Source organism: Triticum urartu, chromosome 2A (genome assembly GCF_056163025.1).
Source record: "Triticum urartu cultivar PI428250 chromosome 2A, HENAU_Tu73, whole genome shotgun sequence".
NCBI classification, from domain to species: Eukaryota; Viridiplantae; Streptophyta; class Magnoliopsida; order Poales; family Poaceae; genus Triticum; species Triticum urartu.
The window spans coordinates 34,076,614-34,102,300 of record NC_141874.1 but is presented as its reverse complement, the minus strand read 5'-3'; the positions used below and the strand labels follow the sequence as shown (position 1 = coordinate 34,102,300).

The following is a 25,687-nucleotide window of genomic DNA, read 5'->3' as shown; positions in this document are numbered from 1 at the left end:
TGGTTGACGGAACCACAATCATGGTAACTTCGCTAGACGATGTGCCTTCACCGAACACCTCACATGCTGTTCATTTCTTTTTTCCTTTCAGATCCAATATCAGAGTTTTCATTTTTTTTAAACAAATTACATAATTATAAATCTTCCACGCTGGATTGCTTCAGTAATATAAATGGTCATGTTATTTATCATATGCGTACTGCTCATCATCAGGCGTTTGCTAAACAAACCTATGCATTGCCTTCTCCAATAATTATAGATATAGAGATGCCCACATTTCAACTTGCAAGACTGTCGTGCACACGCAGCTTCTGAACCAATCAGTTATTTCACAGATAGATACACACATCACCAGCTTATAACTACAAAAGGTATGCATCATCATCATGTCCAGAATTACCAGCGGGTGGGGGAGGTGTGTAGATTGGAGAAACAAGGCTATGGAAGTTGTGTAGATTGGAGTAGCGTGGGGCCCAAATCGCTACTATACACTGGCGCAAATCACTGTTATTGCCCTCCTATCTGATGAACGTGTTAGAATAAATCCGAGGCATACCGTCGATCATTCGAGGATCAAGCAACCACAGGAGCACGACACCAAGATTTGTTAACGAGGTTCACCGATATGGCTACATCTCCGGGGCCTGACTATGGGCGCTCCTCCCCATGACACCGCTACAATACCGCACCCGGTCGCCCTGTACACCGGCACATGCCGCCGGCTTCCCCCTGCGTTTCGGTGCTATTATGTTGGCATAGGTTACATCGTGTGTCTACCCCCGGTATATATGAGAGGCCTAGGATATAAGTGTCCTATTAGGACACGACCCCACATCCTATGTAAACACAATACAACTCATAGTCCAACTGTAACCTACCTTGTACATTATATTCGACACAACTCTAACACTACCAGGAAAAGGGCTATAGATGAAATTGACACTAATGGCGCACCAGAGAAGTGGTGCGCCACTACTATATACTAATGGCGCACCATGTGGTGATGCGCCATTAGTGTCACAAGGTGCGCCACAAGTAACAAAATGTTTTTTTCTCATTTTTCTAAACATACTAATGGCGCATCCGGACAAAGTGCGCCATTAGTAGTTCTAACTAGTAATGGCGCACCAGCCATAAAGTGCGCCACTACTGTATTTTTTTATTCTGTTTTTTGCAAAACTACTAATGGCGCACCGTTGCAAAGTGCGTCATTACTAGTTTAAACTAGTAATGGCGCACTCTGCCACGGTGCGCCATTAGTATATATATTCCCTCCACCTTCTTCTCCAAGCTTGTCGGCTGGCTCCTCCTCCTCACCGAGCACAACCTAATGACCTATGAGGCATACGATATCAACGGCTACACATTCTACACCGAGGACAAGGACATGAAGAGCAATGGTTATCAGAACTCCGGGGTAACGATGGAATCCTACACTGGTAACGACAAGGACAGATACTACGGAAGGATCGAGGAGATCTGGGAGCTGAGCTACGCTGGAGAGAAGGTCCCGATGTTCCGTGTCAGATGGGCCAAAAGCATCGTAAAAGAAGACCGGTATTTCACCACCATGGTTATACCCGAAGCCAAATCCAAGACCGCGGGCGCAAACGTCACCGCGAAATTTCATGGGCACTTTTTGATATTTTTTGATATCACCAAGACAGATACTTTTTGATATCATGAATATTTTTAAATTTCATGGGCACTTTTTGAATTCATGAGGACACTCGATATCGATCCCACCCGCACCCTCCCCCGCTAGCTCCGCCGCCGCCGACGACCCACCGCACCCTCCCCCGCTCCACCGCCGCCGACGAGCACCCCCCGCACCCTCCATCTCGATCTCGATTCCACCCGCACCCTCCCCTGCTAGCTCCACCGCCGCCGACGACCCACCGCACCCTCCCCCGCTCCACCGCCGCCGACGAGCACCCCCAGCACCCTCCCCCGCTCCACCGCCGCCGAAGAGCACCCCCCGCACCCTCCCCCGCTCTGGTCAAATTATGTATGCAAGAACAAACCTTTAAACAATTACTAACATTCATAACAAAAATTATTTATAACATCACCACAAATAAATCTTAACTTGGTTTACCCACTAAACTAGTTTCAATCATTCTATAAATCAGGCATAATAACTAACAAATATTTATCAGAATACAAATACACAATAATTATTTAAATGCATGGATTACTGTTTCATATTCATATTCATTTATTAAAAAATAATAATAATAAAATATACTAATGGCGCACCGGCCTGGTGGTGCGCCATTGCTATCTAAAAAAAGGTTTTCTAATGGCGCACCGGCGGTGGATGCGCCATTGCTATCTAAAAAAAACGATTTCTAATGGCGCACCGACGGGTGGTGCGCCATTAGTAAGCATCCCCCCTATAGCTAAGTCCTCCCTCTCCCTCGCCAGATCCCATTCGTCCCTCTCTCCCTCGCCAGACCCACGACGCCGCCGCCCCGACCCCCGCTGGACTCCACCCCCGCCGCCCCCGCACCCCCGCGCCCCCACCCCCGCCGGACTCCACCCCCGCGCCCCCACCCCCGCCGCCCCCGTGCCCCCGCGCAATCACCCCCGCCGCCCTGACCCTCAACGTCTTCGCCTTCCTCCTCGCCGTCGGCGCCGAGCAGCGACGCATCACCGTACGCCCCCCCCCCCGACCCTCCTCCTCCCCTTCCCCCTCCTCCTCCTCCCCTTGCCCCCCGCCTGCGCCGGGGCTGACGGCCCCTTCTCTATCTCGCAGGGCAAGGTCTCCGGCGCCTCTACGACACCGACGCCTCACCGTCGATCCGCGTCACCTCGTCAACCCCGGCCCCGCACGAGCTCGCCATCGTCTTCCTCTCGGTAAGCTACACCGGTTCCCCCCCCCCTTTCTGTTATCTGAACATTGTCAGGTTTAGGTTCTGTTAACTGAAAAAGTTTAGATTCAGAAACATTGTTGGACTGATAGGAAGTTTGTTGAACAAAGCAATCTACACCTGTAATTTCTACTGTTATGCCTTTGTTACTGCAGTCAAAATTTCAGTCAAAATTTTCCTGTCAAAATTTTCAGTGAAGCACAACTGATCATGTAACTTGAGACCTTGCCCTGCGGCATTATAATGTTTGCATCAACACTTCTCTGTACTGCATGCGGTTGTTATAGTTGAGGGTCAAAAGTAGGGGTTAGCTTTAACATGATTCGCTAGTGCTTTCATCACAGAACACATTCTTTGAAAAGGGGATATTCTGAAGTCGATGCTTTCTCGGGATGGGAATAATAGTCTGAAATACACCTGATGGAAACCTTTGTTGATTGTGATCTCTGCACATGTTTAATGTCTATGCTGTTGTGCGGTTGTTATGTGTGTCTATGTCGGTGAGCTTGTGTTATGCACTTCTGCGTTTGACAAGTAATGACTTGCAAATATGATGATCATCTTGCTAGTTTGCTGGGTTTTGTCTCCGACCATTGTGTCGTGATGAATTTGCAGGTACCCCGAGAGGCCCTTGAGTTTGCCGGAATGTCGATTAACTTCCATTCTGGCAAATTCGGGTATATGTCCTATTTTCAGCAAAGGTCATGTTGAAATTTTCCGTGAATTTTAGCATGACTTTGCTAAAAATAGGACATATGGGGTACTTGCGACTAATGCATGGGCCGGGGTATCTTAGTACTTAATTAAGTAGGATCAACTACCCCATTATTCTTGCTACATTAAAATATAGGTTTTAGGGTGCCTCGGTGTCGATAAGAACCTAAATGATGAAAGCTTAGGCTTTTAGGGTGCCTCGGCGTCGACAAACCCTAAATGATAAAACCTTGGCTTTTAGGGTGCCTCGGTGTCGATAAGAACCTAAATGATGAAAGCTTAGGCTTTTAGGGTGCCTCGGCGTCGACAAACCCTAAATGATAAAAGCTTAGCTTTTAGGATGCCTCGGTGTCGACAAACCCTAAATTATGTAGTTTTGAATTATGAACGTAGGATATGTCGTCATCGGACGACGAAAGTCTCCCGGGGGAGTGCGACTGGTGCCATGACGATCGAGGTCTGTGCGACATGCCTCACCTGGACGATGATCGGCGCTTCAGCATTAAGCTCGAGGAGACCTTCGAAGTTGAAACGGTGCACAACGACGACAAGTGTTATTTTCATAATTAAGCATGACTTCAACTATTTCAACGTATAATTTTCATCTTTTACAATTCGAGTATAGTTTATCTCATGCCATGTAGACGCTATGTCTTGGAGAGGATGGATTTTGAAGACCATGAAATTTCTGAAACAAAGAAAATCCACCTAAGGACTCATCACGATGTGGACTTTGAAGTAAATCTATATAATTCTGAGAGCGTAACCCATTTTGGTTGCAAAAATTGGGAAGCATTTTGCAAGTAGTATGGTTTTGATGAGGGTATGCTTATCACCATGGATCTTGGTAATCCTGACATCAACCAAGACAATATGGACATTTGGGTCCTTGTTGATACGCCTCCAGTTCTATCGCTATGTGAGTTTCTCAAACATAGTTATTAGCTAATTTATATTGTTTATTTCAAAATAGTTGACAGCTTATTTCCATTGACAGCTTATTTTTATTGTTTAAAGAATGTGCGGGAGATGGTAAACAAAACCCACTACACCGATGGCTCCGAATTAACAACTTATAAGGAGAAAAATCATCTGATCGGATTTTGTACTGACATTGAGAATTACAATATCCACAATCAAACTCCTCAACGTTATGGTAAATACGTGTCACTAGTGCATGTGTTCAACTACGGTAACTGCCATGGAGATACCCTGGTAAGATTTTTACTATTACGACATCCATGCATCTTTTGCATACTTCTAAAACTAGTACATCATTGCTAACTATGAAGTTATTACTATGTTTTTCAACAGATAATCCCAGAGAATTGTGTGCCTCATTTGATGTATAAGAAAGGTAGTCTTAATGTTTTGAACATACAGTCAGGTCATCCTACGAATCTCAACTGTCCATACGAGATTTCTAAAAGAAGTGGAGACATGAAAAATCAAAGGATGGAAAAATGTATGGATAGTCGTAAGGAGGTTCTTGAAAGCAAAAGGAAGCGAAGCGCAAGAATTGGAGACAGGATGTTATCCATTCTCCATAATGGAGAGTCACGGTCTATATTGTTTTATGCTATTTTAGCTTAAATAGGGTATTTAGGTCCTGCCTAATACTGATGATCATGTGCTAAGAACAATTAAGTAGGGTTGGTTCGATGACTATCAAGATGATGATCGTATGACTTGTTATTAATAACGAGTAGAAGTTGTATGATGATGATTAGTAGGACTTGCTAGCATTACTATTACTTCCGACAAACTCGCTACTCGCGGTCTCGAGACTTGTAATGTTCTATCTTTGTTCGGTCTTTTGAATTCGGAGACTAATATGATGAATTGTATTCGGAGACTAATCTTCTATTGTATTCGATGAATCTGCTCGTGCTGTGGGGTGCTGTCTATATTCTGTCCAATAATATATTTTGTAACCTGTGCAAAATTCAGAAAAGTAAAAAAACTTAATATTCATACTAATGGCGCATCACCCAACAGTACGCCATTAGTATGCCAGATACTAATGGCGCATGGTGTTCTATACTAATGGCGCACTGCATGGTGCGCCATTAGTAAGAAATACTAGTGGCGTGATACTAATGGCGCACCAGTAGTGCGCCATTAGTAGGCAAAACTGGTGCGCCATTAGTAGCCCTTTTCCTAGTAGTGTAACAAACTCCACCTTGGCGAATATACTCCACCACCCTGGATCTGTCCATGCGTCAAACTTCCATGTACATTGAACTTGAGTTTATCCCATGAGCACTGCTGCTACTCCAAAGACTCCATATGACTCCACCTGCAACTTGTAGTCCCTTCTTTTCTTGACCACAGTCAACACTCGAGCAAAATAAAGTTCCTTGTCACTCTAGTTTGTGATCCCTACTTCCAGAGTATCAGTCCAACGCCATCACACACTGATCACTGACCTGTGTGAAAATGAACAACTCACATATTGGATGTCACACATAAGAGTTACCTGAACTCAACATCGCCGCTCCTTTCTTGACAGTCTGTCTGAAACTTGAAGGAATTTCACCATAGCTTGTAATCATCCCGAGTCAAATTCGCAGTTGTCTCATCACATGTATGACCACCAGAGCCCTGACCCGTCTCCATGTCCCGTGCATACCGCATGCCTCGCCGCTATTACCGCGTCGAGCCTCCACTGTCTTGGTCGAGTCTCAAGGGTCGCAAAACCACACCACTCAACCCCACTGCGGAGTACCATCGATCATCACCGACCGATGACGAGTTTCACGCTTCCATCAGACCACTGGGCTCCAGTCCGAACTGCGTGCCACTCGCTATTCCCCCTTGCTGAATAGGCTTTGATTCCCTGGATCATTACATCGCAGCCCCCTCAATCCAGCTCCACCTTCAACATGACTCCATGGTAGATGATCAGTCCACCCCTTGCGCCCCGTCGACTTCAAGATCTCATGTGCACCGTCTTGGATCAACCCCGCGCCATAGTCTTGTCGAAGCCGCACAAGCCATCGGGCCTGCGCCAGTGTTTCCACGTCCCAGAAGTCGGTCACCATCAACATCACGCACCTATGTCGTCATCGCCGATCTCACCGTCTCCTGTACCAATCGACTTGCGTCGATCCGTCAGACTATCTAGTCTGACCCAGCCGAACTTGTCCGGCTGTATGACACGCTTGAGGCTCCCAAATCGTCTTTCAAGAATTTCCATCTGTCACACGATAATTACATCTTAGCTGACATGATTTTCCGCAACGCCTTCAAGTATCCCTGTTGTGCCAACAAATTTTTCATCCGTGTCTACCATAACCCAAGGATTTCAGTTCCGCGAACTTCTCCACCTCAAACCAGATATCCGTTGATGCCATAGTTCTTTGTACAACTGACTGTGAAAAAATAATCCAAGCTATCAACGCAAAACATCCTCTGGTCTTCTCACATGGCGTAGCTCCTAAGCCCAACTCCAAATGCTAAGCTATTTGCCCAAGTCCCTTGCTAGTTCCCGATGGATGTACCAATGGATTTTGCTTTCTCGATAAGATCTGCTGCCTTGCGCCATACTGAGGACTCGGTCCTCTCTTTTTTTTTGTCCAAACAAATCTCACTTGCACGATTCCTCTGTATGTTCCAGCGGACCAGGACTGCCCGTTGCCTGGGCCTTCCCGGCGCTTCGGCCAGTCCGCACTGCTAGCTAGCTGCTCCAGCGCGCGACTTCCTCGCACCCTCGGATGGGCCTTCTGCCATGGGCCGCCAGCCGGCAATCACGTGTACGCACGATGCCTGACGCTCGCCCGATTGATCACAATCGACCGCCGCACGTCTCGCCTTACGTCTGCCCACGCACGCGTCTCGCTTGTACGCTCGCCCGTCGATCCGCCGACCTATCGCCACACGTCCAACCTGCCGCTGATCCATTGAATCCGTGGGTCTTGTGTTATCAGCCTTTTCCGATCTCGTCGAGAACTACGCCGCAGCCAGCGGCAGTCTCCTCTCGAACTCAATCTTTCCTCTGAATCAATGATCCACAACCTTCGAACAACCTAGCTCATGATACCATTTGTTAGAATAAATCCGAGGCATACCGTTGATCATCCGAGAATCAAGCAACCACACGAGCACGACACCGAGATTTGTTAACGAGGTTCATCGATATGGCTACATCTCCGGGGCCTAACTATGGGCGCTCCTCCTCATGACACCGCTACAATACCGCATCCGGTCGCCCTGGACACCGGCACATGCCGCCGGCTTCCCCCTGCGTTCCAGTGTTATTATGTTGGCATAGGTTACATCGTGTGTCTACCCCCGCTATATATAAGAGGCCTAGGATACAAGTGTCCTATTAGGACACGACTCCACATTCTATATAAACACAATACAACTCATAGTCCAACTATAACCTACCTTGTACATTATATTCGACACAACTCTAACAGAACGTGGCATGCTGCCCCAGGCACCAAAAGTCTCCTCATGCGACGGTCCGTTGTCCTCCGCCTCCAGCGAGTGCCCATGGAGGGTGTTGAACGCATGGGCATGCAAACAGCAAACTGCAGTAGTGCAAAATACCAGGGACGACATGATATTTGAGGAAGAGGACAAAGACTGAAGACAAAGTGAAACAGAGAAAGTAAATCAGCGCAGTTTGTACTTTGTATGCGCAATTACTTGCAAGCGTAGACTTGTATTCGTAATTCGGCCAAACCAGTCGCATTTACTGTGCCAATGATAGTCGCAGGTGCAGCAGATCGCGTGTGGAAGTGGCTCTTCAATCATGTATGCGCTTTGGACTCGAGCTGTCCGAATTTTGAAAAATTAGTTTCCTGCTCGATCTGTAATTCTGTTGACCCCATCCTAGCTGTCAGCCTTTGTTAGTCCAGCAGGTACAGCAAGGGAAAGGTAATTTTATAGGTGGAGAAGTAAAATACAGGGGAATGGACGTCTATTCAGCCGGGCAACAGTAAAATCTTACTACAATGATAGTCATGCAGTTCTACTCGTGGAAAAGTCCCAAGTAACTGAAACACTTAACCTTTACAGTGCATCATGTTAAGCTCTCGCGATCAGAAGACCTACGATCAGTACTGCTCGGTTAACTGGGCATGCTAAAGGCGACGTATTCTGAAACAAGACCGAACAGGTAGCTACTGTCTTAGTACGAGATTGCTCTCCAACTTTAAGCGGAGGTAGCTAATACGAAGGGCACTAAGGTGGAACGAGCCCAAACAGTAGTACTATGTTTCCCAATGACTCCTGATCCTACACGAACACAATGTGTAACCATGTAGTGCCTGCAAGATATCTTTGACACAACCAAATAAATTACTTGAGCTGAACCTTGAAAATGATACAGAATACTTATATAGGTGTTCAGCATTCATTCCGTTTCCTCTCTCTCCCAATATATAAGCCAGCTATGCAATGGCCCGCTCTCAGAATTAATGAATAAAACTTCGTGTTATCCGCTAACTCTACACAGGCCAATCCTTACTAACAGTGGCCATTCCCTAACAAACTCTACCACATGTAAATGTACCAGTTACAAACAAGCTCAACTAGTCGTCCTCCTAGCCTAAAAATGAGGGTGAAACTTCTTCATGTTATTTCTTTACTTCAAAAGCGGCCATAAATTTTGCACTTTCCTTAATAGAGAATAACATAGTTGAACAACTCCGCAAGTCCAAAGGCTACTACAAAAGTTACAACAACTTACTCTCATTGTATTCTTTTACCCAAATTTTTGACACCTGCAATCATCGAAATTGAGGCTTCGCTTCTTATGCAGCACATGAGAATGGCCAGCGGCGAGGACTTGTCCGTGAATAACCTTGTATTCCACCCCTTTCAAATCTCCCAAAGTGATCAACAGAAGCACATACGCCGTGGCTTTACGACTACCGCACGAATCATGCACCACATGAGTCCACCAATTTTTCACCTTGTCAATTCTGAACCAAGTGTTATAGCCTGACGGAGAATTCCAGGAAGTTGTAGATACGAAAAAGGGTTTTCCCCCGCTTTATATTATAAAGCACGAACCACAACAACAAAGTATCCGATACAAATGCACACCATACACCCAAGGTAAGATACATGAATGCCGGGCATCAACTCATAACCACAATGACTACAAAGCACCTAGAAGATGAGCAAAACGAATCTGCTTAGAGCCGACGGAGAACACCACCATGACAAGCGGTCGTCCGGGAGGATGGGAAACGGACATGTCGGACCGAGGACCTCAAGACGGTGCATCCAGGAAGGGCATGACCACGAACGTCGCCACCGTCCGACCTGCGAATCGAGTTTTCACGCGGAGTAAGATGGAAGGGGTAGAAGCACCACGACGGAGCCTGCAAGAAGGACACGAAGTCCACGGACACCATCACCGTCGACCAGTACACAAACTGGGTAGGTGATGTATCCCGGTGCTTCACCTCTTCCGCCGCCTCGGTCTGTCAACACCCGCAGCCATGCCGCCCAAGTGGCCATGGTTGCCTGCCCGCATCCGAGCCGCGCAGCCCGCCCACGACCAACGCACGGCTCTCACTGACAGGGTCGCCGCCCCGGTCATGAGACAACCCTGTAGCAACCAAAAGCCATGGCTTTGCTCAGGTCTGTAACCCCAACCACCTCCAGAATTGTCGGCGGCCAGCCTGCCTCGGGAAGGGCCGCAACCATACATCGATCGGGGGAAGGGGAAGGTGGAGAAGTGACCCATGGCCACGACCGATGCCTTGCCGGCTCCAGCTGCCCCCTCCCCTCCCGAAACCGAGTTCCACCCCCGTGTCGAAGGCCCAGGGCACCGGGAGGCATTGGCTCCGCCAGACGCCGAAGAGGGAGGGTGCCCGAGCTGTCGCCGCCGCCGCCCAGAGACGCCACAAGGGGGACCGCCCAAGCTGAGCGCCGCCACCCAGCCGCGAGGGGCCGACTAGGAGGGATTAGCTCACCACCACCGCCGTCGCGCCGCCCCCACCAGAGACCATGGCGAGAGGCCGGCCGCGACCCGGTCAGCCACAACCCGCGGCGCCGGACGTGACACCGAGGCGCTGCCGGAACGCCGCCGCCGACGCCACACCAGCCCACACCACCGCCATGCCATCCGCCGCCCGACGCCACGCCACCATCGCCGGCTTGCTCCGGGGCGCCGCCGCGCCGCCACGCCTGACACCGAGCGCTGCGCCCTGCCCGTGAGATCGGATCCGTGCCAACCCCCACGCGCGGGGGATGAGAAGGCCCCGCCGTTGCTGGCAACGACCGGACTTTGCCCGGCCGCGCCCTTTGGCGATGGCGAGGGAGGAGAGGGGAGGCGGATGGGTGTTCGGCGGCGGAAACTTGGGGCCCTCCCTGGCGCCACGCGGGTGGCGGCGGGGGAGGGAGGGACGGAACCCTGGTGTCCCGTAACACCGAGGGCTCTGCCGGGTAGTGATCAGCGTCTACTTAATTACAAGCATGAACTCTTAAAAACAATTGGGTCGATACATCACGACTAAAGACGCCGAATATAAATAGGCAAAGAGAATAAATTCCGATTAGAAACATAATGCTGCCGATGCTTGTAGAATAATTGACTGCTCTACGCTCCTGCTCGACGTCATCAATATTAACCACCAATTGATGTAAAATCTCACTTGTACTTCCTCCTCCCAGGTTTCATGTTGCATGGCCGATGTATGATGGGTATCCAATTGAAATCGGATTAATTGTTTTAGGAAAAACACATAGGTGCTGCGGGAGCTTCCAAAATAATGAATGGGTTTAACAGCCAGTAAACTGTTTCTAAGATAGGTTTCGATTCAAATGAAATCTCCACAGAAGATACAAAATACAAGAGGAAGTTATCAAAGAAAAACGTGAACTTAAAAGAATAAAAAGAAAAACAGTAGAATAGGAATGTCATAGTCTCTTCGTGAGGTACATGGAGATGCACGTAAAAGTCTAGCTCAGAAATAAAACAAAGGACGCCGATAACGCCCACACGTATGGTGTTAAGGAGTCTGACCACACGTTTTGTATGGTGTCTAAAAAGATCAGTCCACACGCTTACATATGGGCAAAATAAGTAATGCCCACACGCCTCGTTTTTTCCTCCCGGTCCCTCTCACGCGCCTATGTGTGGTCAAAATAGATAACGGCCACACGCCCATACGTCAGGCCTCCTACCTCATGGTCCCGCACGCCCCGCGTGGCAGTCACCACGCGCCCCGCGGTTGCCATGGTGCGGACCCTCTTCCATGTTCGTTTAAGTGCAGTTGCCATGCGCTGAACTACAGTTGTCATGGTTGCTCAACTGCAGTTCCCATCTGAGGTCAAGTGCCAGATGCCATTTTTGACAACTGCAGCTATTGCCATGTATGGTCTAGTTTACTATAATTGCCATGATTTGAAAACTTTAGGGGTTGCCACCTACTAACAGTACGCAGTTGCCATGTATGGTCTAGTTTACTACAGTTGCTATGAGTTGAAAACTTTAGGAGTTGCCACCTACTAACACTAGGCAGTTGCCGTGTAGCGCTACAAAGAGACATGGCAAAATAACTTGTCCGGGTAAAGAGAGAGTTGCCATCTGCTTACAAGCACACCAGGGTAGTTGCCATGTACCCTGCAAAACACATGGCAACTGACATGTTCGGATAAAAGAGAGAGTTGCCATCTGTTTACAAGCACACTAGGGCTGTTGCCATGTACCCTGCAAAACACATGGCAACTGGTAGCTTTGGGTGTGGGAGAGGAGGCGGTCGTGTGGGGGAACTGATAAATGTCCATACACCAGCCCCTGTGCGTGAGTGAAAACTGACGGGTGGGCGAACTGCTAGACACCCACACACCGGTCCTTCCGTGTGATGAAAATGGACGTGTGGGCGACCGGATAAATGACCGCACACTAGCCTAGTCCTACATGACACCACAAACATGCCAAGATTCGTGCAACCACAAACGGACGTGGATGCACGCGTGTCGGCAAGATGCAAACGCCCACACGTATGGGCGTTAGTATCTCCGAAAACAAAAGCATTTTTGTGCTTTGTGTTTAGATTAAGCGTGTTCTGAATCAGCAACCAGTGGTCTCATGTTCTAACCTTCGTCTTGCAATTTGTTTTGCTGCTATTCCTTGTCTCTCGTGTATTGGCATGTGGGTCCCACTGTACATTGACGTGGCACTATGCTGGGCTGCTATTCCTTCTTTCTTTTGTAGTACTAACAAATACTTGAAGGTAAAAAATGAAAATAATAATGTCGCTTGCGTATAGACTGAAATTTTTATTAATAGTAATTAATAATCCAGTAACTAGGAAAGTAATAAAGTGTAAATGGAAATTTTACCTATACGGACGCACATGCTAATGACGTCCACCCTGGACGCTATTTTGGATAGCATCCATTCACCATCTGGTTGGGTCCAGCCTGCATCCATCTTGTGCCTGTCGCCCACCTTCATCTACTCTCCTACCACGGCCCGCCCTAGCCTCCGGCAAATCCCCGCCGCCCACCTTGCTCGGACCGCCTCCGCCTCCGCCTCGTCCCCCACCTCCTTACGACCGGCTCGGCCTCCGCCTCGTCCCCCGCCTCCTCACGACCGCCCCTCCCTTCGGCTCATCCCCGACGCCCACATCCTCACGGCTGGCTCCGACCTCCTCTTGTCCAAAGGGGGTGGGAGGAGGACGCCACTGTGGCGGCATCAGCAAGTTGGCCGGAGGTGTTCGTCCCTCTCCCTTATCACCATTGCTTCTCTGTACGCCGTCCCTATCATTGTTGGATCTTCCCAGGGTGCTACACTGTAATTTGTCAGTCATAGAAGGTACGCATTGTGCTATTCCCCAATTAAACAACAGTACTCCGGCCACGCATTCTACTAGCCCCTAATTAGTGATTACAGTGTCGATGCTTTCAAATTAAACTGTACCAGGAGCAAATGCTTTCAAATTACTTCTGACTAAGGATTTACTACTTGTCTCTTATTCTGTCTAATAGATTCATATGAAGTAACATTTATGAAATAATATAAATTAGTTCCTTGTCTTTCATAAAAGGTATTGTGCATCGAACCAAAATATTATAAATTTCGGAACTGTTACGAAATAACATAGTACTTGAGCAGCTGAGCATAATTGATTCCTCTGCTATTTTCTTGTAGCTTTACTGATTACACTGACTGTGTAGGCATAGCTGAAAACATTGGATTGTTTGAGTTTTATTTATCAGTGTAGTATTGTGAAGAATAAATTCAATTGATTGCTTTGATCTTTCACGTCAACATCTTACTCATTGCTTTTATGCCGCAACAGGGTCTTAAAATGGATACACATGGATGTTTCAGTGATTTGCTATGGATGCCTCACAGCCAACACAAAATATCCAAAACTTGGGAAAATGTGAGTATCCTTTAAATTCGCATGTCATCTATTAGACTTAGCGACTAACTAAAGACTAATTGTTGTGTGTATTGATGCAGCCTAACATTTGCTTGAATGTACGGTGTCATCGTGTTGGCATCCCATTTGACCCCCTATGTACATCAGCTTTAGAGAATCTTGGTTTTTATCAGATTCACTACCCGAAGCAGACTTTTTGGTGACGGCCAGGCACCATCGTGACGGGCCCGATGCCTCCTTCAGGAACGTGGGCACGTTCCTGACGTGGACGGTCCGCCGAGAGGAAAGATGGCAACGTTCCTGACGCTCTTCACGATAGCCTTCAGGAAATAGAATAACCTTCAGGAACGAGGTGGCACGTTCGTGTCGGGGCCCAATCCACGTCGCGAATCAGATACGCACCTTCAGGAACGTGTACCTGGCCGTCAGGAAGACACGTTCGCGGGATGCGCTGATATTTTCGCTCGGGAGGCGCTGATTTTTTCGTTTGGGAGAGAAAAGCGCGCGGATATCGGATATTTTCGTCGGATATTTTCGCGTGGCTGTGGTCACGTGTGGAGCGCTTGGTCAAAATCCCTAAAACAGGGTCCGGTCTTCCCCCATCGGTCTGCTCCTCCCACTCCCACGACCAGCGCCGCCGCTTGCCCCCGTGTCCGCCGTCCAGTTCTGATCCGCCGACTCCCTCCCCATCGAGCACCGCCCACATCGCCGTTGAGCACCGACTCCACGCCTCCAGCACAGCCTCCCTCCCCATCTAGCGCGGCCCCCATCGCCGGCGACTTCCAGATCCGCCTCCCTGGCCGGCGAACTTCCAGATCCACCTCCGTCGCCGTGTGGAGGTGGCTCCCTCCCCGACCAGTGAGTGCCCGTCTTCTCCTCCCCCCTCCCCATCTATTGCTGTTCCAAATAATTTACATGTGCTGCAGCAATATGTTCATTGTTTAGTACACTCTTCTTGAGATTAAAACAATGATGTTTTGTTGTTCTTCTGAAAGGATTGAGTGCAACAGCCATGGGGTATTATAGTCGCCATCTGTCTAGGTAGTGTGCTGCGCAATTTTAAGTTTGTGCATACATTAAATCGGGTTGTTCCTCAATTGGTCTCATTGATGAGTTGTGATACATATCTGTATGCGTGTCAATACCTGCAAGCTGTAGGTTATGTCCCCTGTTCAGGAAGGTGCAGTTTACGTATGCATGCTTTATTGTTTTCTCTTCATTGAAGGTCTTACAAAATCAGGAAGTTGTAGCGCTACAAAGGCCAAGTTTGAGAAGTGACATTGCGACACCACAACCCTCTCGATCAAGAAGTCCAATCCAGGCATGTTGGTAAGTTCCACTCATGGAAAGTTTGTTGAAAGAGCATGTTTTCATATGTAGGAAAGAAAGTATGGGCCTGCAGCAGCAACAAACTTGAACACTACAATTATTGTTAATCTGAAATTAAAGCGACATGCTATGTCCATGGTTTCAGAAGAACCCACCACAAAGCATCTTCAAGACGCACATCCAGTATATTGGAAGGAACGTCATCTCGGTCTTCAAAGTTATGTTCCTGGTACTTCTTCATAGTTGCAGTCTGCACTTGGCACCAAGAAAAGACCTTTTCATTTGTTTGGTGACTAATAGCATGTGTGTCATGAGCTGGAGTTTACCTTTGTGTTTGAAAACTTGTATACATATATTACAGTTTTGCCTTTCACCATTGTTCATTGAAATATGCTATATTCTTTTCCATTGTAGGTGAATTGATCCTTCCCAGCCCAAGAGGATGCCGGTACTCCGCTGGCAGATCCTTCCCATGCTGAAGGCCATGTTCATGCTACTCATCTGGATGAGCATGGTTCTACCCCAAGACAGGATATATACCATTTGTTGCACTACAGTTGGTATATAGCAAGATGGATAAGAAATACCCAAGAGCTTCTTCCTTTTCAAGATTAGAAGATGGAAGATAGTGATACAGTAAGTTGTTGTTATGATCCCCAATTCCTCTATGCACAAACTTGACAATGGTTGTGATCATGTTACTTCTATGGTTAGCAAAGTAAACTGCAGCTGAATTATACAAGTAGAGCAATGTAGTATAGTGCATGTAAGATTGTGGTGTCATCAAAACAGGGATGCATCAAACTAGTTCATGTGTTAATAATTTATGATATGAAACAATCTATTTAATCAGTGCCTGTGTATTTCAATTAGTGGTTGCTGCTTGCTTATGTGCTGCTCTGTTTCTTTCTGTGTAAATGTGGTGCTAGTTCTGTCCTTGTAGTGTAGTGCCAGTGCAGTGCACAACTGCATATATATGTCTTTTACACATGTTTGCTCTGACTGTGCTATAGGTCTTGTTGATGATTTGCACATAAACCTAACTGTTTGTCGCACTATAGATGCTATATAGCAAGCTGGAATGGTTTCGAATGTGCATGGTATTGACATTTTATTCATGTATTAAAATATTTGACAACCTCAACAAGTAGAGGAGCAAGTTCAAGTACGAAAGGTGCATGGTCTTGGCTTTCAGTTTGGATTGGATTATAAACATTTATTTTATTTCCTTTTCTTCCTTGTACGTTACGTTCCTGTTAGCTCTTCATAAGTGCAGCCTACACTTAGCTTTAATAAAAGACTTCTTCACTTGCTTGGTGGATAACAACATGTGTGTGTCGTGAACTGAAGTTTCCTTTTGGTTTGTAAACTTGTTCATGCTGCCCAAGTGTTTGTGTATTTCAGTTAGTGGTTGCTGCCTTCTTAAGTGACTGTGTACTGCAACCATGTAGTCAGTATAACTTAGTTCATGATTTAAGTTGTCATACAAAATTAAATATGTTCTCTGTACATGTTAGCTTATAATTTTAGGAAATGATTCACTATGACTGGTGAGATCCATTTATAGATCATTTAGAGTTTCTAATTTCTATTCCAGTCAGTTTTCATTAATGTGTTCTTGCGACAAAAAAACATTGTCTTAAACTCTTAATATTATATCTAAGGACTGCATTTATGAGTATGTCTCCAGTTATTCTAATTTCCTTCATGAATACAGCTTCTGAGAAGAAATCGTTCCAGGTACTGGGCGTAGTGGTGATGGAGACATAGACTTGTAAGACCCTTGGGTGGGCGAACGCCCTTGAGCACCTCCACTTGAACTTCTGGTGAGCAAGTCTGTAAGGAACCACCCCAGGACAGTTCCAGTCATATTAGTCTTTTCTTATCAGCTAGCTTTGCATCGTCTGCTTCCTTCTTGTTTTTGACATATTCAAGATGATGAATTTTCAGATTACCTTGCAGCTTGTTTAGGCTCCCCAACTGTTTTAGCTCATGCCCATGTTTTGTCCTTACTTGAGATACAGCAAGTTCTTGTAGTAATGTTAAACTACCGATGTTCGGAACTTGCATTGCAAAGCTATAAATATGACGCTTACTGCTAGTTTTCTACATGTAGTGCTAGTTCTGTACATGCAGTTTAGTGCTTGTCATACTTAGATTTTTCCTATGAAGTGATGATTTTTTTTGCTACCACGTAAAGTTGTGAAGGTGGTTGGTCATGACAAATTTTCATTTGCCATGAAAACTATGGGTATAGGGCATTGGATGGCAATCATTTAATTTTTCTTGCCTTTTTTTAATTATGTTCATGTTACATTTAATTGCAGCCTATACTTGGCAATAAGAAAAGTCATGAGCTGTAGTTTACCTTTTGGTTTGAAAGCTTGTACATATCACAGTTTTGCCTTTCACCGTTGTTCATTAAAATCTCCTATATTTTTCTATTGTATAGGTGAATGGAACATTCCAAGCCCAAGGGAATGCACTCCATTAACAGAATCTTCCCATGATGGAAGACCATCCTCATGCTACTCATGTGGATGAGCATAGTTCTACTCCAACATTTAGAAATTCCAGTAGTATAATTAGTTGTTAATATTGTGAAATAGGGTGCAGGTAGGCTTTCTTTGTCAATTGCTTCTCTTGGCAATTTAGGAATCAACCAGTATGCGTGTTTCGTATTTGGTGACACCTCCTGTTAAGTTAAGGCTCCATGAATCATGACTTGGATATGAATATGTAGATCTTGTGAATAACGAGATTTAAATAAATTGGATGGGTACATTGTGACCTAGGAATTGGATGTGATTTTAAACCGGGTTATATGATCTTTGTGTATGCATGAATGTGAAATGATTTGGCATGTGGCTGTGAATATATATACCGCTTTCCAATAATATTTTTATTTGCTCTTGGTTCATTCCTGAGGACCGTTTTAATTCTTTCCTGACGAAGCCAGCCGTCATGGATATGTAGAGCTCATTCCTGAAGGTATGGTCGATCGATCGGGGCGCGTGGGCGGTGCTTCAATGGGGAAACAGAGGAAGAAACAGAGGGAGAATGAAATTTTCGTAAGTGTTGTATATATAGAAGGCACCTTTAGTACCGGTTGGAGCCACCAACCAGTACTAAAGGCCTGTTTTGGCCGGGCCAAGCGGCGGGAACCGCACCCCCTTTAGTACCGGTTGGTGGCTCCAACCGGTACTAAAGGCCCCCCTTTAGTACCGCTTGGTGCCACGAACCGGTACTAAAGGGGGTGTGCTGGCGCAGGTGCGGTGCGCAAGTTTAGTCCCACCTCGCTAGCCGAAGGGCGACCGCACTGGTTTATAAACCCCCGTGCGGTAGCTCTCTCTCGCTCCTCTCCAAAGCAGGCCTACTGGGCTTACATGTTCTGTGCTGCCCTGTTGGCCTACTGGGCCTTTGCGGGCCTGCATCCTGGCCCAACAACAGGTTGGGTTTCTAGTCTCTGGCCTAGTAGGCGGGTTTTTTTTTATTTTTTTTGCTTTATTTATTTTTGAGTTGTTTTTTTGTGTATTTAGAGTTTCTTTGTGAATATTATTGCTTTAGGTATAAAAAATTACAAACTTTCTGTTAGTGCCCGTAGTTTTCAAATTTGAATAGTTTAAAGTTTGAATTATTTGAAATTAGTTTGAATCACTAGGTTGTGAATAAATTAACTTTAAAAATCCCTTGTCAGATACACCATTCTCTGTCTTCCATTGCAGCAATTCCAGTGTGGTGCCCAGCTTTTTCTTGTCACCTACGCAATTCGGGTACAACAATTTTTTGTGATCCTCTAACATGCGCTGCAACTTCTTCTTCTCCGAATCACTTGCGCAGTTTCTCTTTGCATAGGCAATGGCCCGACCTAGATCATCAACGGGCTCATCGGATGCCTATTCTTCAGGTTCTTCTCGCATTGCCGGCTCAGCTTCTTCCCGCATTACCGGCTCAGCTTCTTCCCCCATTGTTGTATCATCGTATTCAGGGAACCCATGGCCAGGATAGCTGTCGTCGTCCTCTTCTTCTTCATTGTCTTCCATCATAACCCCTCTTTCTCCGTGCTTTGTCCAAACATTATAGTGGGGCATGAAACCGGACTTAAACAGGTGGACGTGAATGGTTCTTGACGTAGAGTAATTGTGACCATTCTTACAGCCAGCACATGGACAAGGCATAAAACCATCCGCCCGCTTGTTTGCCTCAGCCGCAAGCAGAAAAGTATGCACACCCTTAACAATTTCACGGTCATTTAGCTCTCTAAACAATTAGGTAAATGACCGAAAAACAACAAATGATGTCAGAACATGTTGGAAATTGATGACGTCGCTTTGAATGCTGCATACTGAACATAAACACTGGTAGAAAAAGGGCCTTTAGTCCCGGTTCGTAAGGGCCTTTAGTCCCGGTTCTGAAACCGGGACTAAAGTGTCGGTACTAATGCCCTGACCCTTTAGTCCCGGTTCAATCCAGAACCGGGACTAAAGGCCCTCCACGTGGCCTGTCCACCTTTAGTCCCGGTTGGTAACACCAACCGGTACTAAAGGAAATTTCCTAAAAAAAAAAATTTTGAAATTTTTTTTGAATTTTTTTTATTTTCAAATTTCTGAATTATTTTAACCTCTAATCTCTAATCACCCCTCATCACTGCTCAATTTAATCTCTAATCACCCCTCATCATTCCAAATCATCTCACTTCCCGAACGGTCACCCATCCTCTCACTACTCCAGCCTGAGCACGCTTAACTTCCGGGTTCTATTCTCCCTCGTTTCCAAGTCTGCACTTGTTGTTTTCCTGACAATAGTAAGATGTCAATTCTATTAACCCTCAGGAATTTAGCTTGAGCATGAAGTCACATATTTCACTGTTTGAGTTTAAAACTATTGTTCTAAAAAACAATAATTTTTTAGTAACACTAATATTTTTGAATAAGTAGTTTGACCATTGTTTGACCATAGTTTGACCAGATTTGACCAAAATTCAAAAAAGGTGAAATAATTATTTAATAACACTAATATTCTTGAATAATTATTTAGTAACACTAATACTTCTTGAATAAGTAGTTTGACCATAGTTTGACCAGATTTACTGAAAATTTAAAAAAACTGAAATTTGAGCATAACTTTTTTTCCTTTTGGAATTTGAGGATTCTAGAAATTTGCAAACAGGCCGTAGGCCGTCTCCATCGGATGTAACTTTTCGAGTAGATGATTTTTCATATAAAAAACTTTTTCATCCGAGTTCGTATGCAAAAGTTATGCCCATTTTACAAATTCCAGAGAGATTTTGTAAATAAAGTCGAAATTCATATTTATAAATTTTCCCAACAACTAGACCACATATCACATGTGAAACTTAATTTCTTTTATTTTTTTGACATTTTCATCATTTTCTTTTATTTTTTTAAAAACTGAAAAGGCGATCCACCGAGGGGGTATAGTTTGAAAATGGGACCTTTAGTACCTGGCACGAACCGGGACTAAAGGTCTCATCCCCATTAGTCCCGGTTCGTGCCTCAAACCGGGACTAAAGGTCTAATCTTTAGTCCCGGTTTGTGGCACGAACCGGGACCAATGGTTGTGGGCCAGGAGCGAGGCCCATTGGTCCCGGTTCATCCCACCAACCGGGACCAAAAGGTCTATATGAACCGGGACTAATGCCTTAGCCGCACGAACCGGGACCAATGCTCACATTAGTCCCGGTTCTAGACTGAACCGGGACTAATGGGCTGAGCCGGCCTGGACCATAGCCCTGTTTTCTACTAGTGAAAAGAAGTCCGGAGTTCAAATAAGTTATTAAAAATAAAAAAGAGGTGCAATGCTGGTTAATTTGCTTCAAGCCATTCGGAATAGTGTAGACTGCACTGCACATAGCTTAGTGCAATCTATGCTATTCCGCAAGGCTTGAAGCTAATCAACATGCAGGTGAGCATTGCAACTCTTCGTCATTGTTTGTGCACTCACGGCTTATAAACCGCTCATACTGCCTCTCTCTTGGCGAGTTGGGACTAAAAATCAGCTTACTAAGAAACTCTAGTACCGGTTCAGGGCATGAACCGGTACTAAAGGTCTTCGTGGGGGCCCCAGCCTGACCATAGCCTCACACAGCCTCATTAGTACCGGTTCGTGGCATGAACCGGTACTAAAGGTTGTCCACGAACCGGTACTAATGATGCCCGCCCGCCTAGCCGTTGGAACCGGCACTAATGGTCACATTAGTGCCGGCTCAAATTCAAACCGGCACTAATGTGCTTTACATTTGACCCTTTTTTTACTAGTGATATAAGACATAGTTGCACATGAACCAGATATTAGTGGTCATCTTTTAAAACTCACTATTTCAAGTAGACAGATCTAACACGTTTCTTGTCTTAATTATTTCAATTAGACGTGTGTGCAAGCAATTTGCCCCATCCAACCAATGGCATGGGATAGCAATCTAATCGCTAGAGTCATTAAGATGGACCTAAAGGCATCTGGTGTGTTTTGGCAAGCTACAAGTGAGTAAACCTTTTTGCTACCCTTCTTTTATTTTTGAATACATCTCTCATGTTTTTTCCTTAGCACATGTTTGTTCTGGTAGTTGCACGACTAGGCATTACAGTCTATCACAATAACCCATGCTAGTTGCACTGATGCTTATACCTTTTTCTCTAAAAGGTAGTGGAAGGGTAACAAACAAAAAAATCAACATGAGTTCGAAATAATCAAATCAAACTTTGGCAGCACTTTTTTTTTATCAAACTAAACATCCAAGTAAATTCTCTCAGTTGCATACATGGGTCTAATTAGTTGCACAAATGCACACACAAGTTGCACAAATAACACACATGATGGGCACTGGTTTTTGCTGTTATATTACATTTTTTCATGAAGTTTTTATTTTTTTCCAATTTTCGCCAAGATGGCATACAACATGGGGTCCCATCTCTTTTCATGAAGTTTTTGTTTTTTCATGCATCAACAATTTTACAAGTAGTAACACATCTTCTTTTTCTTTTGGTTTTGTCTGCCAATCAGGTGCTAGGTAGATGAGCTTCTAACAAACAAATTTTGCACAGAAGAAGTGATCACCAAGAAGCAATCTGCTACTATGTCTTTTTTAGTTTCTTTAGTCATTGTTTGTCTGTTACATTTTTTTCCAATTTTCGCCAAGATGGCATACAACATGGGGTCCCATCTTTTTTCATGAAGTTTTTGTTTTTTCATGCATCAACAATTTTACAAGTAGTAACACATCTTCTTTTTCTTTTGGTTTTGTCTGCCAATCAGGTGCTAGGTAGATGAGCTTCTAACAAACAAATTTTGCACAGAAGAAGTGATCACCAAGAAGCAATCTGCTACTATGTCTTTTTTAGTTTCTTTAGTCATTGTTTGTCTGTTGAACTAAAACTTTACTGCATTTTAGATATTATGTTCGTTTGTCTCTTGTATCTGTGTGTGAGTTGCACAATATGAAACAAAATTGGTTGGATTACCTGAAATAGTTGGTCGCAACCAACACAAAATTTGCACAATATGCAATTCCATGTTCATGTGTTCCTGGGGTTTTATGTGTATTTTTGCAAAAGGTTGGGCGCTGGGGACCAGCTGGTTTTCGTGCGCGTGGGGGGTTGCCATCTCCCTTTCTTTACTTTTGGATTGGGTGGGGGACAGAAACTTACCATATTCTAGAAGGCCGCTTGGGACTGCTAGGGGCCGCTCCCTAGACGCTTGAGTAAAGTAACCAGCAGCTTTCATCTTTTAGGCAGTTGCTGTCATCTTTAAATAGTAAAGATGCTTCCTAGTTTTAAGTAGGTCCAACTCTTACTCGGTAAGCCGTGTGGGACTAATTAAACTGATTCACCGTGAGCTCACGCCCGAGAATTGTTTCGACTTGAAGTCGGCTTATTCAGGATTGAGTTTGAGTCACGCGCATCAGCGTCTTTCTCATGCATGGGCGCCGCAGCAGCTCGGCCGCCGGCTGCCCTCACGACATAAGCCGCAGCAGCTCAGTCCCTGGCCTGCCGTAACACACCAGCCGCTCTACAGGCCAGCCAACCTACGCCTATACCATTCGTCGAAACGCCTTCTAAAATCTAATACAGGAAGGCCCGATTCAAAATGCCGCCAAAAGGATCCACGGCGTTCTGCTAATGCGTCTCTGTATGTACGACGGAACCACGGCGTTTTGTAGTTTTGCCACTGTTGCGTCTCGGTTTTGAGGCGTTCTTCTAAAACGCCTGAAATACTTTGCTCTTTTAAGGCAATTTCTGAAAACGCCTCCGGACTGCAAGTAACAATGCATTTTAGAAAATGCCACCATCATGACGTCTCTAATTAACCACCGTGTTGTAGTGGTGGACAGTAGCGATGGGCGGAACTTACCACACGCCACTCGTAATTTGTTTACAAATTTAGCCGTGAGATAAAGAAGTAGTGGGCAGAAAGGTTGCCCGCCGGCAATATTTTGGTGACCCTCACCAATTTCCAAAAGTTAGCAATGGCCGGCATACTCGACCACCCGCGACACATGTAGTAAGTAAAAAAATGGTGGAAAAAATTATATAATAAACTAAAAAAGTCTAAAATTTGAGCATGGCACTTCCGACGGTGTGTATTAACATAGAAAAAGTTTGAACTGAAATTGATGTAACCATCGATTCCCTTATACAAGGTCACAAACTCATATTACAGGTACTAAGATAAAATTAATACGTCGCATGCATGCAAGAAAGGAATGAGAAGGAAGTAGCACAGTGTCATTATGACTACATGCATGCAAGTATTAAATAAGTTGCTAGTACGAGAAAACATCATTCATTTTTGTCTCGATTACTGTTAGTGGCCTTGTATAGGTGCAAAATGTATTTTTTTTCCATAGTGGCCCAGTATAAAGGAATGGAAGTAGTATAAAAATTGAGTAGTGTGCGATAGGCGGTGGTTTTTGTTCGAAATTACAATACATCACTGAAGATTGTCTAGTTTGTACACAAAGTAAATTAAGTTTTTGCCGTAAAGCTCTCAAAATTTTATTAAATCCTACAGGGTTCATATCAAGACACCTTGCCAACTTTCATCCAGTTCAGAGCTAGTTTGCACACTATTTTGAACCGAAAACCTTTTTGCCCTCTTTAATGGCCCAAAAATTAATTAATGTCCTTTTAGCAAACCAACTCTAAAAGTCCTCAAATTTTGAGCATGCTACTTTCCAATGGTAGCACAAAAAAAGTTGGAATGATAAATGATGTAAGAAAATTGAGTTTTGTTTGGTAGGTGGTCGTTTTCATTTGGAAACAATGATACTTTGGCAAAGAGTGTTCAATTTGTACATGAAATGCATCAAGGTTTTGCCACGTTTCAGTTCAAACTTCGGTCGAGTATGTTAACACACACCATCCTCAAATTTTGTACAAGGGTCCTATAAAGAAGCCATGCCACGTTTTATTCTCTTCGGAGCTCGCTTCCACGTTATTTCTAACCAAAGAGCGTTCTTTCTTTTTAAATGTCCAGAAAATAAATTAATTTTAAAAATAGCAAACCAACTCAGAAGATGCAAAATTTGAGCTTGATTTTACTTACGGGTCATAGGCACTTTGCCGGGTGTTTTTCCCGGGGTGCTTGAGAAAGCCATGACCCCGGTCATTCTAAAAAAAGAAAATGGAAAATAGTTGCTGAGTTTCCTTTAGCCGAAATCGGGCAAACATGGACGGCCGTCAGGTCACCGTCGCCTCCTCGTGTATGGGGCCTACGTGTCATACTTTGCCGAGTTTTTATCTTGGGGCGAACGTGAGGTACTGTCGAGTTTCTGTCTTTTGTCGAGTCCTTTTTTGCAGACGCTAATCAAAATGAGAAGTTTGCTGAGTATCTTCTTATTGCCGAGTTCAAGTTTGAATCAAACTCGGTAGATACATAAACTTCATGTGCAAAAGATCATAACTGCCGAGGTCCCGATGAAATGAACTCGGCAAAAGATCATAACTAGGCACAGAACCAGATCCTAGAAGTGATGCGAGAAAGGAACTGGTTTATCCTTGTTGACAAGATGTTGCATTCTTCTTCTGCTATCTAGTGACGTGTAAGGTCCACCGCTTGATGAAGTCCTGTGGCAAATTGGCCACTGAGTACAGTACGAGGGGTATTCAAGACAATACTGTGCAGCAGATAGCTGCGTTAGTAGTTCTAGCGTGGAGCCAAAGCATTTTTGCAAGATCTATAGTATCGTTCCCGAATGCCTCCTAATCCTACAATCTATTACACTGAGGTGCGCTACCATGTAGCTAGTGCCAAACTTCGGTGTCATAAACACCTGATCGAGTAACATATATAACCATGGCGAGCATGTGTGATTTTGTTAATACATATATCCTCAGGAGTGTACTTATAACTTGATATAACCTCTCTCCATTCAGTAACTTAAACTACAATAGC

The 25,687-nt window shown here is 45.1% G+C and overlaps 2 long non-coding RNA genes and 1 pseudogene across 7 annotated transcripts; 2 read left to right on the top strand and 1 right to left on the bottom strand.

Annotated features, from left to right (window-relative positions):
• Positions 1-10,186: 10,186 nt before the first annotated feature.
• LOC147983270 (uncharacterized) lies at positions 10,187-11,855 on the bottom strand (annotated as a pseudogene).
• A 1,116-nt stretch (positions 11,856-12,971) lies between these two features.
• On the top strand, positions 12,972-14,118 carry LOC147983269 (uncharacterized). Its single transcript, XR_015615625.1, has 3 exons — positions 12,972-13,272; positions 13,343-13,374; positions 13,862-14,118. It is a non-coding gene; the product is annotated as an uncharacterized LOC147983269 (long non-coding RNA).
• Positions 14,119-14,489: 371 nt separating this feature from the next.
• Positions 14,490-18,140, top strand: LOC125524163 (uncharacterized). 6 transcript variants are annotated; one of them, XR_007290578.2, is made up of 6 exons: positions 14,496-14,806; positions 14,944-14,989; positions 15,174-15,277; positions 15,423-15,913; positions 16,995-17,103; positions 17,730-18,140. It is a non-coding gene; the product is annotated as an uncharacterized LOC125524163 (long non-coding RNA). The 6 variants fall into 6 exon arrangements; XR_015615623.1 differs by having other exon boundaries at positions 14,490-14,806; positions 14,944-15,277; XR_007290579.2 differs by lacking the exon at positions 14,944-14,989 and having other exon boundaries at positions 15,189-15,277.
• Positions 18,141-25,687: the final 7,547 nt, after the last annotated feature.